Source organism: Schistocerca gregaria, chromosome 5 (assembly GCF_023897955.1).
Source record: "Schistocerca gregaria isolate iqSchGreg1 chromosome 5, iqSchGreg1.2, whole genome shotgun sequence".
Lineage (NCBI taxonomy): Eukaryota > Metazoa > Arthropoda > Insecta > Orthoptera > Acrididae > Schistocerca > Schistocerca gregaria.
Window position 1 is genome coordinate 348,872,512 of NC_064924.1, and position 18,987 is coordinate 348,891,498.

Genomic DNA, 18,987 nt, shown 5'->3' on the forward strand with positions numbered 1-18,987 from the left:
AATTTCTTAACTTGTATGGTGATTACTTCTGAAAAAAAAAACTTTATAGTCTGGAGTGTTACAGTGACAATAAACCATGTTGAGGAATAAAACCACTTTAGAGGTCAAATTCTTTTGTTCTTAGGCACTACCAGTTTCGCAGCAATTACAGCTGCATGTCCAAGTGCAAACTGAAGTCGAGTCATGATATACGTAATATATTGCAGGAAGGCCCAACAACAAATTGTCTCTAAAAGGTGTATGTCCTACAAGTAATAAAATAAGATGGCGAACGCTTCCGTAAAAGCTTTTTTCGCGGATAATCTATTGCACAGGACTGAATGTGAACACTGGATGTTCTCATAATATGTTATGTATATCGTAATCTGACTCGAATTAGCACCTGAAGATACGGCTATAAGTGCTGTGAAACTTGTAGTGTCTTAGAATAAAAGGATTTTACTGCTGAAATAATTTTATTTCTCCGCGTGATTAACCTTTCTGTGATGGCGTTGTGGTAGGTGACAGGTTTTGATTTGCTTCCCCTCATATGATGACCACGGTACATCTGTTATGTGACTTGAAATGGAGGTACCGGTGGCGAAAATGCGTCGCCGCTAACTTGTGCAGCGGTAGGTCGAGACTGGCCGCTGCTGCTGCTGCACCCAGGCCCCTGGCAGACCGCAGCCAGGTGAGCTCTGTAGAGAGGGGGAGGGAGGGGGGGGGGAGGGTGCAGACAAGTGGAGTGCTCTCTGTCGGCAGATGAGCCGCACTGAGCCGCGCGCTGCCCGGCACAAGCTCTGATAATTACGGCGCCCTGCGGCCTCATTAAAACTTGGCGCCAGCCTGCACCGCCAGTAGAAAGAGAAGACAACGCCAGATGCAGGCCGTGCTGATGCGTCGATAACCAGCAAATCGCCCTCGCGTATTTGTATATTATTAAATCAACGAATCCGTATGACAATTCCAGACTTTACAGAAGCTCTCTTCCTCAGTTTACATTTTCTGTTTCTATCTTTCTGCAGACTTGAGTGCACTGAAGAACTGGAAATAATTACTGGTGGTCTAGCCACAAGATCTTTTACGGTCTCAATTGCATATAGTTTTGTTTGTATGACGTCTATTGCTTTATTTGTGTAAAAAAATGTTGCTAAGTTTACATCTGTTGCTCTCTTGGTCCCTCTCTTAACCCCCTCCTCTCCCCCCCCCCCCTCCTTCTGTCTCTATGTGTTCGTGTGTTCGCGTGTGTGTGTGTGTGTGTGTGTGTTTGTTTCTATGTGTCTATTTTGGCTGTGGGTGTGAGATGAAAAACTATGAACACTTGCACACACACAAATATCAGGCCAATAAACAGATCTGACAGCAGACGCCGTCGTGGTAAACATGTGAGCTACTGGCAGAAATTCAAGAAATCCCACATTTCACTGATGACATACTAGAAACCATCGCACTTGAAAGTGTAAAACGCAAACTGTGGTCACTGGAGAGAAAACGGAATGTAATGCCATGTACCCACTCACTGTGCATAAAAATGAATTGTTTTAAGTGTGTAATTAACATCTGCAAGACAGAAATATTGTAATTTTTCGGAACCAGCAGTGGCAGCTCTTCTTTAAAAAAAAATTTAAAAAACGCCAGATGTATCTGAAGTATGTTTCGTGAAAGCAAAAAGGTGTTTTATTTTTATAAAGCAATGTACATTTTATACTATTCTTTACTATAACGATCACAAACAATTAACTGGACCAGGTTCACATTATGGGAAAGAAAAATACATCAGCATTTTGCCAGTAGGATGGCTTAACGCTATTGGTATGTACATCTACATCTACATTTCATGTAAATGACTTGACTCCATTACACGAAAACTTTTCACCAAGTTCGAACAAAAAGTGGTACAAAGCTTACATTTGAGGCAAAGAGGGTTAAACGATTTTCATCTCTGTCAAAGACACTGTTTCGGTTAATGAATACATAATTTAGCAAAATTCCGTGACATTAAATTTTCAGCTTCAAATTATCATGAAATTGCAGCTGCAGAATATCATAATTACAACTATAATTACTTTAACATGAAATAATGAATTTTAGAGAACATAGTTTCATATGAACTTTCCTACTTATAAATGAAATTACCAGTATCTAAGGTTTCGGAAAGTGTAACAGGTTTAATTGCACCACATTTTTGCTCCAGTCTGTTCAATGTTCGAAATCGTCACTCTACCTTGAAATCCTGTCCTTAAGCTGCTGGGAAATCTGCTTCTCAAGTTTGCCCCTATTGTCGGCGGCAGCTATCCTGTCATTTAGTGTGTGAAGAGGTTACTTTGACGATCACTAGAAAGCTTAATTGGTCACACACACGCACAGTCAGGAGCAGGTTAGCGTGCATTATCGTCTTGAAAGACGATACAGTCGCCAAAATGTTGACTCTGGGCTCGACCATTACGTTTGAGGATCTTGTCCTGATACTGCCCAACCCTCAAATTACCCTCGATAGCTATGAGAAGCATCTGACCCTCTGCACAGTACCAACTCAAAACACAACTGAACCACTTCCCTGCTAAACATTTGGGATACCTGATGTGTTCATTCCTATCTCTCTGCATCCACACTCTTCTACCACGTTCATCAGGCACCAAAGAAACATCGCACTTGTCAATGAAGAGAACCAGACTCCACTCGTCCAGTTTTCATTTCAGATGTTCTTCTCACCACCCTTTTCGCACACTGCGATCCTCAAGGGTTTACACTTTTTCTCGTAATGAACATTACAGGTTAATCAGTTTATATAGGTGCATAGTGTACAGTTTGGATCGAAACAGCCTTGTCAGTGGCGCCTCTCCTCTATCCATCAATATAAATAAATAAAAATAAAAAAGGGGCAGCATGCAGTTCTGTTGGTTTCTTTTCGCAAGTCTACGAGGCATCTTCTTCATTGTTCTTTTACGACAGCGTCTGAATGTTCGAATGTCGCCGCTGTGCTCTATGGCTTTTCAGACGGCTACTTCCCATGCTGTCAAACCATCCTGCCACTTTTCTTTTTGGGTCATCAGTCCTCTAACTGGTTTCATGCAGCCCACCACAAATTCTTCTCATGTGCTAACCTCTTCGTCTCAGAGTAGCACTTGTAACCTACGTCCTCTATTATTTGGTGGATGTATACCAATCTTCTTGCCATAAAGTGACAATTACGCATGATAGTAGTTTGAAATGACCTTTCAAGATATGCTGACAAACTGAACGCTATTCCCAAGCGATATCGCCCTGTTCAAGATTGGTGATGTACAATTGATACAGATTTACTTTTACTACTACTGATTGTGCAAGGGCTGTCCTGTGGCCAAATGAATACCATACTGAGATGACATTTCCTTGTGAAATGGTACTGTCTGTTCTGCGTCACATGATCTGTCATGTTGCATCTCTATGCAAATTATAAATGTTTGGGTAACATTGAATCTCACTCGTTTACTGTTATGTGGAGCCTCTGGAGGAAGGATGAGCTTGATAACGCATTTATTTATCAGTGGCTAATTCCTCTTAATCCACTTTCCACCGTCTAATTCTTTTGTATAAGTAGATGAGTGAATCAAAGTTTATCCGTCGACAGGCTCTGGCGGGTCTATAGGTACCGACCCAACCCAAATCATTCTCTGGCAACAGCATCACTCAACACGCTGTGAAGGGGCATGTGATCGACACACTGCTCTCCCAAATGCTGTCAGTTTCTGTGACTTGTAACCGCTCTTACTTGGTGAAGTGTCTCCTCAGTTGGCATCATGTGGTTGAGTGCACCCCATTCCAGGCTATCCACCAAGGAAAATCCCGGGCAGACTGGGAATGGAACTCGGGTCCTCCGCATGGCAGTCAACTGCACCGAGCTATACCAACCTTGCAGCACTGTCGGGCAGGGGTAGCACTTGGATGGATGACCGCCCGGTCTGTCGAGTGCTGTTGGAAAGAGGGGTGCACTCAGCCCTTGTGAAGCCAATTGAGGACTACTTAATTGGGAAGTAGGGGCTGCAGTCACGAAAACTGACAACGGTTGGGAGAGTGCTGACCACATGCCTCTCCATCTCCACATCCAGTGACGCCTGTAGGCTGAGGAACACACGGCGGCTGGTCGGTACCGTTGGGCCTTCATGGCCTGTCCGGACGGAGTTTAGTTCTTTTAGTAGTTTGGTAGTCATACAGCTAATAGAGAATACAGTGTGTCTCAGAGATATTCATTGTTTCGAACAACACTGCGCTGCAGCTGGCAAGACCAGTATTAGCTATCCCCTTCCCTCAGCGAAAAGGCCATCCCCCCCTCCCCCTCCCCAACATCTGTGGATCCTCCGGCACTTTCATGGTGGCGTTTTTGTTGAGCTTATTGTTATAGTTTTGAGGCACAAGAAATGAAATTCCTGACAAGAGTTCAAGGTCGCACAATAAAAGACAAGGAATCAAGATCTTAGAGAAGAACTAAACATTTTTAGTCCAAACTATAAAATTCTGAAGTAAATGGAACAAACAACTGGAAGAAATGGAGAGTGACAGACTCCTCTTATAAGCTTGAAATAACCGTCAATGAAGAAAGAATAAAGGAAGAGGAAGACAACGATTAACACCGCACCAGAGAATTTCGCCAATTCATGAAGAGGAGGAGGAGGAGAAGAAGAAGAAGAAGAAGAGGAAGAAGAGGAAGAAGTTTAGAGTTACGCTTCGGCTCGTGATTTCATCATGTAGTACTTGCAGTTGGTTTCCACCTTAGTGCTACAGTTCAGAAGATATTTTCGTTCTTATATTATCCGCTTTATTTAACTGCCTTTAGGAGGAAAAACTTTGACATAAACTTAAAAATCAATGAACTTAGAGTATCACGCTATAGCTTATTTCTAAATCCAGACACATATTTCTTGGCGAAACTTGTAAAATGCTTTCTATTAAAATTTGTGTGATATTAATTTGTACGCTCGTGTCGTAGACTCGATCCTTTGTTTGGAGAGCTCACCGCACGGTAAACTAGTCGATCGAAGCTCATCCTGAAGCGTTTAAACGAATGCATCATCGCCTTAAGCGATTACATTTAGTCATTTCGCAGCATAATTTCTGGGATCATTTTACCCGAGCTACGGAACTTCCGTTTGATGCCGCACATAGTAGCCGCAGGCAGAATCTGCCACCTGCGTTTCGGTTAACAACAAACAAGCTGTGTCGTGCTTCACATTGTCGTAGATAATACTAAGACCCGAATGAGTACCGACGTGTGTCAGCTATTCTCCTCGTTATCAAATTTAATTTGTTTCTTCATCATTTTGGTGTTTTTCCAGTGACGTACTTGTCGTCGCCCTTTTCCACGTTAGTCAATTGGATTTTAGTAACTGAACGGCAGTAGGCCTTTATATGACAGTTTTCGTGATTTTCGCGCAATGATTTCCATTATTATTGTTTCATAGCATTGTCCGTGTGCATCTTGCATATAAAACCTGCTACAGCTATGGTAATAGCCCCATGTTAATAAATGTGAATTATTATTTATTTTTAGTAGTTCATAACATTTTTCTTGCAATCGATGTTCCGTTGGCTGAAGTTCTTTTACTGGCATTTTATTGTAAAGATCGATGGCCTTCGTCTGCTTTTGAAGATAAATACTGTCCATTATCGTGATTATTCGCCACTATCTTTTTTTAATGGACTGCATAAATCCAAACATTATCCCTTCCCTCTAACTACCACATCGAAAGAAATACTAGAAAGGCAGATGAAATTAATTAATGAGATGCATGTAAAATTCCTCCATATACCATTTCATATTCTTGAGCTTGTGTGATAACAAGTGTCCGTTGCGCATGAAACCGATAGTAATGATTCAGTGGTCAAATCAAATTCAGTTGTTGTGGTCGTCTTCAGTCCAGAGACTGGTTTAATGCAGCTCTCCACGCTACTCTCTATCCTGCGCAATCTTCTTCGTCTCCAAGTACCTACTGCAACATACATCCTGCTGAATCTGCTTAGTGTATTCATCTCTTAGTCTCCCTCTACGATTTTTACCCTCTTTTGTATCCCGCCTGGAAAGCGGAGCGTGTGTCTGCTCCTGTAAACTAAAGGGTAGGCCGAATGTAGGAAGTGAGTAAGAGCAGGAAAAAGTGAAAATCTCTCGGTACTGCTCTTAGAAATAGTTTTTTTCTATATCACCATATTAACTGAATACATACGTTTGTACTGACGTGCGAAGCCTTAGACCCGTCGTAAGTAGTACATAGTTCAATAGCAAGCTGAGGTTGAAGCGATGTTTCCAGTCCGTCTGGTCTTAGATGAAATGGGCAGAATCTGGAGCGGAGCTCGTAGAGCTCTCCCGCTCCGGCTAGAGTGCGCTGTCGTCGGTGTCTGTCGTGGTGCCAACCTAGCAGAGCGCACCTACGTTGTGACATCGTAGCTCTTGTTACCACACCCTCCAAGCTGCCCTCCAATACTAAACTGGTGATCTTTTGATGCCTCAGAACATGACCTACCAACCAATCCCTTGTTCTAGTAAAGTTCCGCCGCACATTCCTCTTCTCTCGAATTCTATTCAGTACCTGCTCATAAGTTTTGTGATCTAACCATCTAATCTTCAACGGTCTACTGTAGCACCACATTTCAAAAGCTTCTATTCTCTTCTTTCCTAAACTACTTATTGTTCATGTTTCACTTCCGTATACGGTTCCAGTACATACAAATACTTTCAGAAAAGACTTCCTGTCACGTAAATGTGAACTAGATGCTAACAAATTTCTCTTCTTCAGAAACACTTTCCTTGCATTGCCAGTCTACATTTTATATCCTCTCTACTTCGACCATCAACAGTTATTTTCCTCCCCAAATAACAAAATTTGAAACGTCCCTTCAAAAATTGTACATGACTGTGCTTAAACTGACACACAATATTTTTAGCGCAACGCAATCTGACTTTCAATAATCCCTACAAAAGAATGGCCGTGACTAACATTAACCTATACCTTTCACAAATCACTTACCTCACCAAAAATCTTCGTTACTCGAACTACTGCAATACAGCGAGCGCCACTACTGCCAGCTAAATAAAAGATTCAAACTACGGAAGGCACTAACTACTGGTAGACATAGTTAGCAAATGAAAGATTTTGATAGAGAACAAACAATGTATTTACCTTAATAGTCATAATATACATAGCAGTTCATGACATCAATTCTTACAAATTTCAAAAATCCGCCATCTCTCTCCCCACATCCACCACTGCTGGCGGCTCACCTCCAACTGCGCAACGCTACGCGCTGTTAGCATCCAGCTGCCGCTGCCCAACACTACAATGGCAGACAACAATGCAAACCAGTCACAGACTGCACAAGGCACAGCCAGTGATTTTTATACAGAGCGCTACGTGGCGGCGGCGTTACCAATAAAAAAAGCTAAACAGCCTACTTACAAATTCATCTACTGCTTTAAGTCTCTCATTTGCTAAACTAATTCCCTCAGCATCAACTGATTTAAATCGACTACATTCCATTATCCTCCTTCTCCTTTTGTTCATGTTCATTTTATTCCTCCATTCAAAACACTGTCCATTCCGTTGGACTGCTCTTCCATCTCCATTGCTGTTTCTGACAAAATTACAGTGTCATCGGCAAAACATCAAAGTTTTTATTTTTTCTCCATGGATTTTAACTCATACTACAAACATTTCTTTTGTTTCCTTTACTGCTTGCTCAATATACAAACTGAATAACATCGGGGATAGGCTAAAACCCAGTCTCACTCTCTTCTCAAACACTGCTTCCCTTTCGTGCCCCTCAACTCTTCTAGCTGCCATAAGGTTTCTGTGCAAATTCTAAATAGCCTTTCGCTCCCTGTATTTGATACCTGTCACCTTCAGAATTTGAGAGTATTCCAGTCAACGTTGTCAAAAGCTTTCTCTAAATCTACAAATGCTAGAAACGTAGGTTTGCCTTTTCTTAATCTATTTTCTAAGATCAGTCGTAGGGTTAGTATTTCCTCACGTATTCCAACATTTCTACTGAATCCAAACTAATCTTCCCCGAGGTCGGCTCCCCCAGTTTTCCCATTCGTCTGTAAAGAACTCGTATAAGTATTTTGCAGCCGTAACTTGTTAAACTGACAGTTCGGTCATTTTCGCACCTGTCTACACCTGTTTTCTTTGGGATTGTAATTATTATATTGTTCTTGAAGTCTGAGAGTATTTCACCTGTCTCATACTTCATGCTTATCAGATAGTAAAGTTTGGTCAGGGTTGGCTCTCCCAAGGGTATCAGTGTATCTAATGAATGTTGTCTACTCCCGGGGCCTTATTTCGACTTAGGCCTTTCAGTGATCTGCCAAACTCTTCATGAAATATCATATCTCCCGTTTCGTCTTCATCTACGACCTCTTCTATTTCAATAATACTGACCTTCTATAGAGCCACTATATACTCCTTCCACCTTTCTGCTTTCCCTTCTTTGCTTAGAATGGGTTTTCCATCTGAGCTCTTGATATTCATAAAAGTGGTTCTCTTTTCTCCAAAGGTCTCTTTAACTTTCCTGTAGGCAGTATACATCTTATCCCTAATGATACATCCTTACATTTGTCTTCTAGCCATCCCTACTTAACCATTTTACGCTTCCTGTCGATTTCATTTTTGAGACATCTGTATTCCTTTTTGCCTGTTTCATTTACAGCATTTTTATATTTTCTCCTTTTATTAATTAAATTCAATATCTCTTCTGTTACCCAAGGATTTCTACTAGCCCTCTTCTTTTTACCTACTTGATCCTCTGTTGCCATCGCTATTTCATCTCTCAGAGCTACTCAGTCTTCTTCTACTGTATTTCTTTCCTCTATACTTGTCAATTTTTCCCTCTCTCTCTCTCTCTCTCTCTCTCTCTCTCTCTCTCTCTCTCTCTCTCTCTCTCTCTGAAACTGTCTACAACTTCGGGTTCTTTCAGTTTATCCAGGTTGTCGAAGTCCACATCTGCCCCTGGAAATGTCTTACAATTTAAAATCTGGTTCCTAATGCTCTGTCTTACCGTTACATAATTTATATGAAACTTTTAAGTGTCTCCAGGTATCTTCCACGTATAGAACCTTCTTTCATGATTTTTAAACCCAGTGTTAGCTATGATTAAGTTATGCAAAATTTCTTCCAGGCGGCTTCCTCTTTCGTTCCTTATCCCCATTCCATATTCACCTACTAGTTTCCTTTTCTTCCCTTTCCTACTATCTAATTCCAGTCCCCCATGACTATTAAATTTTCGTCTTCCTTCACTGTCTGAATAACTTTTTTATCTCATCACACATTTCTTCAATCCCCTCATCTTCGGAGCTAGTTGGCACATAAACTTGTACTATTGTGGTAGGCGTGAGCTTCATATCTATCTTGGCCACAATAATGCGGTCACTATGCTGTTCGTGGTAGCTTATCCGCGCTCCTATTTTTTATTCGTTATTAAACCTACTACTACATTACCCCTACTTGATGTTGCATTTATAACCCTGTATTCAACTGACCAGAAGTCTTGTTCCTCCTTCCACCGAACTTCACTACTTCCCTCTATATCTAACTTTAACCTATCCAATTCCGTTTTTAAATTTTCTAATATACCTGCTCCATTAAGGGATCTGACATTTCACACTCCGATCCGTAGAACGCCAGTTTTGTTTCTCCTGATAATGACGTAGTCCTGAGTAGTCTCCGCCCAGAGATGCAAACGGGGGACTATTTTACCTACGCAATAATTTACCCAAGAGGACGCCATCGTCATTTACCCACACACTAAAGCTGGATGCCCTCGGGAAAAATTACGGCTGCAGTTTCCCACAGCAAGGCCGTTTTGGTTAAAGTTACAGGGCCAGATCAGTCAATCATCCAAACTGTTGCCCCTGCAACTACTAAAATGGCTGCTATGGATGTTTAGGAGTGTGGAAATCTCGCGTACAGACGTATGACACAAGTGCACCAAATCACCTGATCACGTCCGAAGTCCGTGAGTTCTTTGGAGCGCCACATTCTGCTTTCTCACGATTTCTAATGACTACTGAGGTCGCTGATGTGGAGTACCTGGCAGTAGCAAAATGCACCTAATATGAAAGACGTATGTTTTGGGCATGCCCGGATAATTTTAATCACATAGTGTATCTTTATTATAAGTACATATCTACAAATATAAAATGTTTTAACAATTACACTTATATTATAAAATTAGGTCTAAACGTAGTAGCTAGACTTATAGAAAATTTACATATCTATTGTCCGCCAATGTGCTACTGTGCCTGCCATGAAGAGGCGGTTACGCATAGCTACATACATTTTATCATTTCGTGGTTTATCCTGTGAGGAAAAGAAAATTCTCTTAAGAATGTAATGAAAACTGTGGGGATTGGAACATTAAGTTCTGTGAACTCCGAATGTGCAACTTGGCGTTTTTCGCAATAACATATCATTACCAGAGGTGAAACAAGCAAGAAATGGCAAAAAAAATCACTGGCTTCACTGACGACGTGAAATCCCACTGCTGAGTTGTAAGATTTTTTTCTGCCGCTTACTGGTTTTCTCCTCTCTGACGATGATTAGTTACTGTTGAGAACGCTAAGTTATACTGTATTTCGGTATCCACGTTAGTCTGTAATTTCCCTTGGGTAACTCATTTAGAAGGTGGGAAGGAGGCTATGGCGTATCAGCTCTAATGAAACCACGCCTAGTACCTAGTAAAGCCCTGTGGAATTGATACCAACATTTCCTTGACGCAGTTTGATATGTAATATAAGGACATAGTAAAACTTTGTGTCAACGTTGATTAATAGTTTCATCTGACATTATCAGAGAACGAGAGAAAGATAGAATATAGATTTCTTACAATTAAAAGAAATTCTAATGGTCTAGATCATGTATATTTTATTCAAGTGAAACTAGTCGTCACATTTTAATGTTTTATAATGTACTTGAAAAATTCTTTTTTATTTTTTAATGTTAAGAAATATCGATGACTGTGGCCAAAAGACTGGAAGAGAACTAAGCGAAATGGTTTCCACGGAAACTGTAGTATCAATAAACGCAACATTCTCTGATGTGGTTACTACAACATGTCTAAGTGGCTTGTATATGAAGTAGCATATGAGAGCTAATAATTTTCGCTGTTCGAAATTCTTAGGAAGATAGGTCCAAGCCTTAGGGAAAAATAGGTAGTATTCAGCATGTACAAGAAAGAATAGCGAAACATGAAGAATGGTAGACCAAGAGCGAAGTGCTTGGATTAGAAAAAAAAATTGTCAAGGATGTAGTATTTCACTCTATTGTTCAATCTATACATCGAAGAAGCAACGACGGAAACAAAAAGAAAAGGTTCAAAGTACATCAGTGATGAGATCCGCTTATGACATTGCCGTCATCTGTGAAAGTGAGGAAGAACTGCAGAAGCTGTGAATGTAACAAACACTGTGGATTGAGAGTAAAGCAAAGAAAGAAGAATGTAATGAAGAATAGCAGAAAAGAATGAAAAGACCCTGTCAAAACTGAAGGCCACTAAGCAGGCTGAATGAAGGAAGTCTGCTACCTCGGAAACAAAATGAAGTATAACGGACGACGTAAGGAGAGCATAAAGTTCAGACTAGCCCAGGCTAAAAGAAGTCTGATAGTATCAAATATCGCCCTTAATTTGAGGAAGAATTGTATGGAAGTGAATCATAGAATAAGAGAAAATCTGAAAAGAACGGAATTGTGCGTTCGATATGTGACGCCATAGAAGGACGTTGAAATTTCTGTGGACTACTAAGAAATGTGGAGACCGTTCGCAGAGCCGGAGAGGAGAGAAGTATGAGTACTTGTGGGAACTCAGAGGATAGGGAAAGAGGGAGATAGAAATACGAGACGTGTTTTTTAAATAAATACCGTTTTGGGCTCTGAGCACTATGGAACTTAACATCTTAGGTCATCAGTCTCCTAGAACTTAGAACTACTTAAACCTAACTAACCTAAGGACATCACACACATCCATGCCCGAGGCAGGATTCGAACCTGCGACCGTAGCAAAATACCGTTTTGAAATAAAAATAAAACTAGTAAACGTTTCTTAGCAATTTTATTTATACGTGAAAGCATGTTATTTAATCTATGTTTCTACAGAATTCCCACCAACATTAAGACACTTACTATATTGTACATCCAGATTTTGAATACTTTCCTCGTTGAAATCTGCAGCCTATTTGAGTAACTTTCGATTTTTGAAAGGTTCTGTAAGAATTGCATAAAGCACAATTCTTGGCAACTGAAAAAACTCATCACGTCCCGTAAAAATCTCAAAGCGTCTGTTCTCTCTCACTTTTTCATCAAATTTCTGTACCAAATCATCAGTTATGACTGAAGGTCACCCACTTCTTTCCAGACCGTGCGCATTCGTACGGCCTTCTTTAAAAGTTCTCACCCATTTGGGCAACAAGGCGTATTTCACAATACGAGGGGTTTTCAGTCGGAGGGGGCATTCCAAATACAAACAAAACAAGCTGGATGATGCTGTGATGGCGTCTGTGGCTTACCAACAGAGTGCGGTACACGGCAGGCATACGCCAAATGTCGACCGCGGCGTTGCAGAGGCGGAATTCAGAAACGGCACTTCCTTTAAAAACACGCCTCGTATACCCATAAATAATTTACGGCGTACGATGCAAGTGCTACTCAGAAATGAAAAAGTTGTCATGGGGCAAATTATGGCAGGCCGTACAACCCGTAAGAAGACCGATGGCCTAAAAAAATATATTTCAGTTCCATAGCCAGAAGATATACCTGCCGTGAATGCTTTCCGCTTTGACGCCTAACATTCCCATAGTGGTATCCCGAGTTCCCAGTGCATGACGACTGTAAGTTTTCACTCGCGAGAAGCGTGGATTTGCTGTGGCGTTATCGCGTCGATTTCTGTTGCCGCTGAATGGAACACCATTCGTAAACGTGCCGCACGGGGTCGTTAGGAGGTAGCTAAAAGCGTCATTTCTTTTTTAAAAAGGCAGAATAAAGAGAGGGGACGAATGGAGCACCTCTTAAAAAAACTTTCTCCGATTCACTGCGTGTTTATATTTGCTTCAGACCCAGGTTGCGAATTACTAATGGCTACCGCTGAACCACGATAGCAATTGACACTGACTGAATAAGAGGCTCAGGAGTTTACGAAGTTAATGCTGTATATTCCCATTGATGGAGAAAGCGTGTTTGAGTGTGTTACATACTGTAACTGAAGAGCTGTATTTGTATCTGTTCTCGATTACTACAAATTACGAGGCAGAATATGCTTTGTATTGTATTATGTGTCAGGACCATTTTCCGCTCTGTACTCCATGTACTGTAGACTATGTACTGTAGACCATGGGGAGAACCGTAGTTTCAAGCTTTTGCGCAAGCTTTTATGAGTCCAGTTTTATCTTCACTGGCAGGGTGCAAGTCATGTCTAGAGACTGCGTATGATTAGTTGACCCTGAGCTGAATACCAGTTCGTTTAGTTTTCTAAGTAGCTCTTTTGAGATATTTACTAATTGCAGGATGTAGTGAACAGCACGCTTAGCCTCAGTTGCATTTCATTGCTCACTTGTTCAACACACGACGTTGCCCGTTTACGTACTCACATGAAATTTTTCAGAGCGGAAACGATTTTGAAGCGTTTAGTTCCTTTTAGAAAAGACTACAGAATTTAATTTAGTGTACTCGGTTAAATTGGCTCATAAACGTCAAAGGCAGTGCCGCCGAAGTGTATAGCGACCAAGAAAACTATGCTTACGAGATGTGTATTATATATTCTGTATGTTTTTACGCGGCACCCGATTTTTCAAGAGAGAAAATGGCATTGGACCTATCGCTAACAGCCGTAGAGTCTACAAACAAAAGAGTAGACACTAACGTTAAGTGTACCGCAAGAGCGTAAGCGAGATGAACTTTCAAAACTTGTATTATACTTGGCTGCAAGGTAGAAGTCGAACATCAGGGACAAAATTTCCGATAATATTTTCTGAGTATTTTGGTATAAGGGATCCACGTCCTCTGGTATCTTATTACACTGTTGTAAGACAGTTACGACTGATTTGTTGCCCCAGTTACCTTTGTTCCTGTGAAAAAAGCTTCACGCCAGCGGAAATTTGTCATATGTAATCACCAAAACTTACACCACAAAATACAGGGTAATAGTTAGTTCATTGTTCTACTGTTCAAACTAACGATAAACGTTATGACTTAGAACGTGTCAACAGAACAAACATATAACACTTTAACCGGGTGTCTCTTCTAAGACTCTGGTCTCTCGGCAGATATTTGTCATTTAGTTTTGTCTGTTTGTAGCTGTAGTCATTCTAAACAAATACCCCTCATTATATATTTCATGCGGCACCTCTTGTTGACGGGAAACGTCAGTCTTGTTTCCCGTTACAAACAACATGATATTAAAACCGGACTTTCACGTGTCCATACGATAGAGCCATCCCCCATCGAGTGCAATATTCATTTTATAAGTAAATATGAACGGGAATAGCAAAACGCGAAACTTGACCATTCTTACAGTACCGCCCTAACACGCGCTGACTCCTACCGCTAAGCAGTTGCATTGCTCAGTCGTTGCTGTAACAATAGTTACGCTTCGTGCTTTTTCTTCCTGTTCATACATACTTAGAAAACGAATATAGCACTCGATTAACGGGAGACCGCTCTATTCTGTTTAAAAAAAAAAAAAAAAAAAAAAAAAAAAAAAAAAAAAATTTTCTTTTGTAACGGGGAAAAAACTGACGTATCCCGTCAACAAGGGGGAAAGACGTAATGATCAGTATTTCTTTGAAATGAATCCAGCTACATATCGCAATAACTAAATTGCAAATATCTGCCGAAAGACCAGAGGAAATGCGCCTGAAGACTCTCTCGATAGAAACCATGCATATAATTTAAAGAAATGTATATACTGGATGTCTACACTTTCTAAAAATGATTAATTGTCTCTAGCCAAGAATCCCTCTTTGGTTCAGAATTAATTGTTAAGGAGAAATATCTTTATTCTACATTTGAAAACACTTATGCTGTCTGTCAGACATTTTAGTTCCAAGTAATAGATTGTCAAAGAGTTCCTTAGCTGGATATGTCATCCCTTTCTGTGCCAAAGGCAGATTCATTAAAGGGTAATGGAGATTAGTTTATCTTCCAGTATTGTACTTGCGAATACCTCTGTTACACTCAACTTTCCGGGACTGTTGGTAACTAAATTCATAAGTGAATAAATGCATTGTGCAGCTGTGGTTAATATTTCCAGCTGCTTAAAGAGATACCTGCAAGACGTACGTTTGTGAACATACGTAATTATTTTCTTACTTCAAAATATTATTTCGTAAGGCATCATCGACTGAAAATGTGCAAAATTTATTAACTTACTGACTTTTATATCCCCAAAGTTGGCAATAATCCTTCATGGTAAAAGTAGGCGAACCTAATCTCTTTATCACCTCTACTACATCTTTTTCCTATTTAAGTTTCCATCACTATTACACGTAAGAACTTATTTAGCGCATGGCGAAGCAATGTGCATCTAGCAAATCAAGCCGGAATATTTGCGACACCAGTTCGATGTCGTTATTTATTGTATCTTGTTGGTACACTAAATTAATAGGAGGTGGGACGTTTTTGACAGTACAAAACAGAATTAACTGCCCCTTTTCAAAGATTGAACCTAGCCCATTTGTACAGAACCATTAAGCAAGTATCACAAATAATTATAACAATATAAATCTCAGAAACCCAAAACTAGTTTGATGTGGCTGCCGTCGCTGTGGGAATACCTTAGCATAACGTCATTGGGTGGCTCTTTTATTATACGCAGTTAATTCGTATACGAGAGGCATACGGATCATATATTCACTGGTCAACCCATCCATACTGATGGTGCGTGGTTGTTAATGCACGAGGGTAAGTCAATTGTTATCCGCAATTTAGTTATATTTTTGTTTATTTTGGTAGTACTGTCGTTTTACGTTGATGACGCATGCTTCGTTTATTTGTTGTCATATCTTTTCAATTTTCAAGCCACTAGGTTAGTTTCGTTATCTCTGCCGTGTTGTTAAGCGTGGCTTCTCCGCTGTGTATTTGCACCTAAGAAGAGCAACGTTCCGTGATTCGTTTTTTGTGGTCGGAATGTATACCAGGGGCTGAAATTCATCGAAGACTTTCGTTACAGTACTGGAACCGTGTTTTGCCACCACGGAGTGTATACGAATGGATTGAAAAATTACGAAATGGTCGCACAAGTGTTACGCACGTTGAAGGAACCGGACTACCGTTTACCGCCACAAATGAAGAAAGCACTAGGGGTTAACGTGAAATGATTCTCTTAGACAGATGATTAGCTATTGACGAAGTGGCACATCGTCTGCAAATTAGTCACGGTTCTGCCTACGAAATCACCCACAACAGACTTGGGTTTCATAAAGTTTGTGCAAGGTGAGACCCAAAACAACTTACTCAGTTGCATAAAAAAACGCGCTTGGACATCTACAAAAACATTTGGATCGCTAAGGTAGCGAAGGGGACAACTTCTTAGACAGGATCATTACTGGTGACGAAACATGGATCCATCATTACGAGACGGAGAACAGACGGCAGAGTATGGAAGGAAACATCCAAATCCGCCGTGCAAGAAAAGTTCAAGACCCAATCCAGGAAAACTGATGCTTACGGTTTTTTGGGACGCACAAGTTCCAGTACTGAAACATTATGGGAAAAGGGGCACAACGATAAACAGTGTACGTTACAGTGGGATGCTTACTGCTAGGCTAAAGCCTGCAATTCGAAGCAAACGCCGAGGATTACTGTCGAAAAGTGTTGTGTTGTTGCACGACAATACCCGTCCGTATGCTGCTGACCACACTGCCGGACCGCTCCAGAAACTCAAATTTGAAGTACTGGATCATCCTCCATATAGTCCTGATCTCGCCCCTTCTATAGCATGTTAGGTCCACTCAAACAAGCATTAAGGGGCCATCGATTTGCCTCGAACGAAACAGTGAAAAAAATGCGGTGCGTTCTTGGCTCGTAGTTCATGTATAACCTTCTTTTATGGAGGCATCAGGAAGCTTGTAGAACGGTGGACCAAGTGCGTTGAAATGCAAGGAGACTATGTCGAAAAATGATGTTCTTGTAAGTTTCCTCTTTGATTACAATAAAATTTTATAACTACTTTGCGGATAATAGTTGACTTATCCTCGTACAACTATCATTGCCGGAAAACAAATTCGAGAAAGTATTGACTGTAGAATTGCATGATGAAGGCAATGCTGTCCTCTAAATTAATTTATTCACACGCGGTTTCAGTCATGACACTTTTTTCAGAGTGGAAAAATATCTTTCACAAAAGCAACATCACGTTGCATTCATTCTTTTCAAACACGACATAGAGACCAGTCAGTGCCATGTTTGAAACGCATGAATGCGATGTGATGTTGCCTCGTTAAAGATATTTTTCGACTATGAAAATGGTCTTATGACTCAAAGCAGTCGTGAATAAATTGATTTACAAGGCAGTATTGTGTTCATTTCAACAAATATATTGATGTTGTTAATAGTTGGCTGAAGAAAAAAAACGTCATTGACTATGTTGCAATCAGATCCTCAGGTAGGCCTCCACGAACTCCCAACTGATGTGCACTCCTGTCATCGATGCAGTTTTGCAGCTGGGCGCTGCTTTAGCATTGGTGCTGCAACCTGCAGCGCAGCGTTATGCCTTCAGTGGTTGACTGTACTACTACATGGTCCAGCAAAACAGGGCGTTACCAAAGCCGAGTATATGACGAGAACCTACCACCTGACGGCATGTGATTACTCACAGAGCCAGAGAGAGCATAAAAGTTCTCAGATCTGCCAACAGCACGATTAGTGCAGCGTCATGCGTTCAACCCTTGCTTTCTTTGTTCCGGCCATCGGTCGTATGCATGTCTAAGCTACTGCAGCCTTATCGACCAGCGTCACCATCTAGGCGAAGCCACTGATGTACGAGCCGTCACCCAGCCCTGATAGCTCCGTGCTTCAAACTGGAATCGGGGGGGGGGGGGGGGGGGGCATCGCGTTACATTTCAGTTAGTCTTGGGTTCGACGTGTAGCCTGCGCACTTACTGCCGAAATACAAATAGTCAGTAGTAGTCTACTGGCACCTCGTTTAGCCTTGCCACTAAGCTAACAAAGCGACTTGCGTCAACCAGGCCGCTGCTTGCCGCAAGCCGCCCCTGTCTCACCACAACACTGGGGACGTCACTTGCTGCCTGTTAGCCCCCACCGGACCCTGGGTCCTACCGTCGGAATACTGTATGGAAGGCATCAAACAACGAAGACTGTTCCTGTTGAGTAAGCATTCTTGATGCTGCTCTCATCTCGGTACTGGAGAAGCCGTACCACAGCTTTCCCGCGAACATAACTTTGCAGCCAGAACCAATCAACCTGTAAAGCTCGAGGATAAAAAGTAAAGTGGGCATCACTATTGTCAACGGAAAGCACCGTGAGTGAGTCTAACGCGTTTGTTTCCGAGCAGAACACACGGAGTATACTGTCGATATTCACAATACCGTGCAGGTGTTTTCACTGCAATACAGATACGAACGGAAATGAGGGTAAGGAATCAAACGACATTCCATTGTCCTTTAACCAACAATCGTTCACCACGTGTCAGCGATATCAAGAAGCTCAGAAAATATCACCGACTAACCTCGAGTTTCGTCGGTGGAGTTTTGGACCATCCTGCATATAAACAGAAATAGAGAGCGTAAAGGACTATTCTACATCTACATAAAAAGTCTGCGTAAAACAATGGAACAACATGTTTAAAGCGACATTCTGTTCATGCCTGAGGATTTTCACAGATGCGCTTCCTAAATACACTACTGGCCATTAAAACTGCTACACGACAAAGATGACGTGCTAAAGAAGCGAAATTTAAAGGACAGGAAGAAGATGTTGTGACATGCAAATAATTAGCTTTTCAGAGCATTCACACAAGGTTGGCGCCGGTGGCGAC

General features: G+C 41.2%; 1 protein-coding gene across 1 annotated transcript in view; it reads left to right on the forward strand.

Annotated features, from left to right (window-relative positions):
* LOC126273337 (uncharacterized) overlaps positions 1-18,987 on the forward strand; it is a 443,662-nt gene that overhangs the window by 353,102 nt on the left and 71,573 nt on the right. The gene's annotated exons all lie outside the window — the stretch shown is intronic.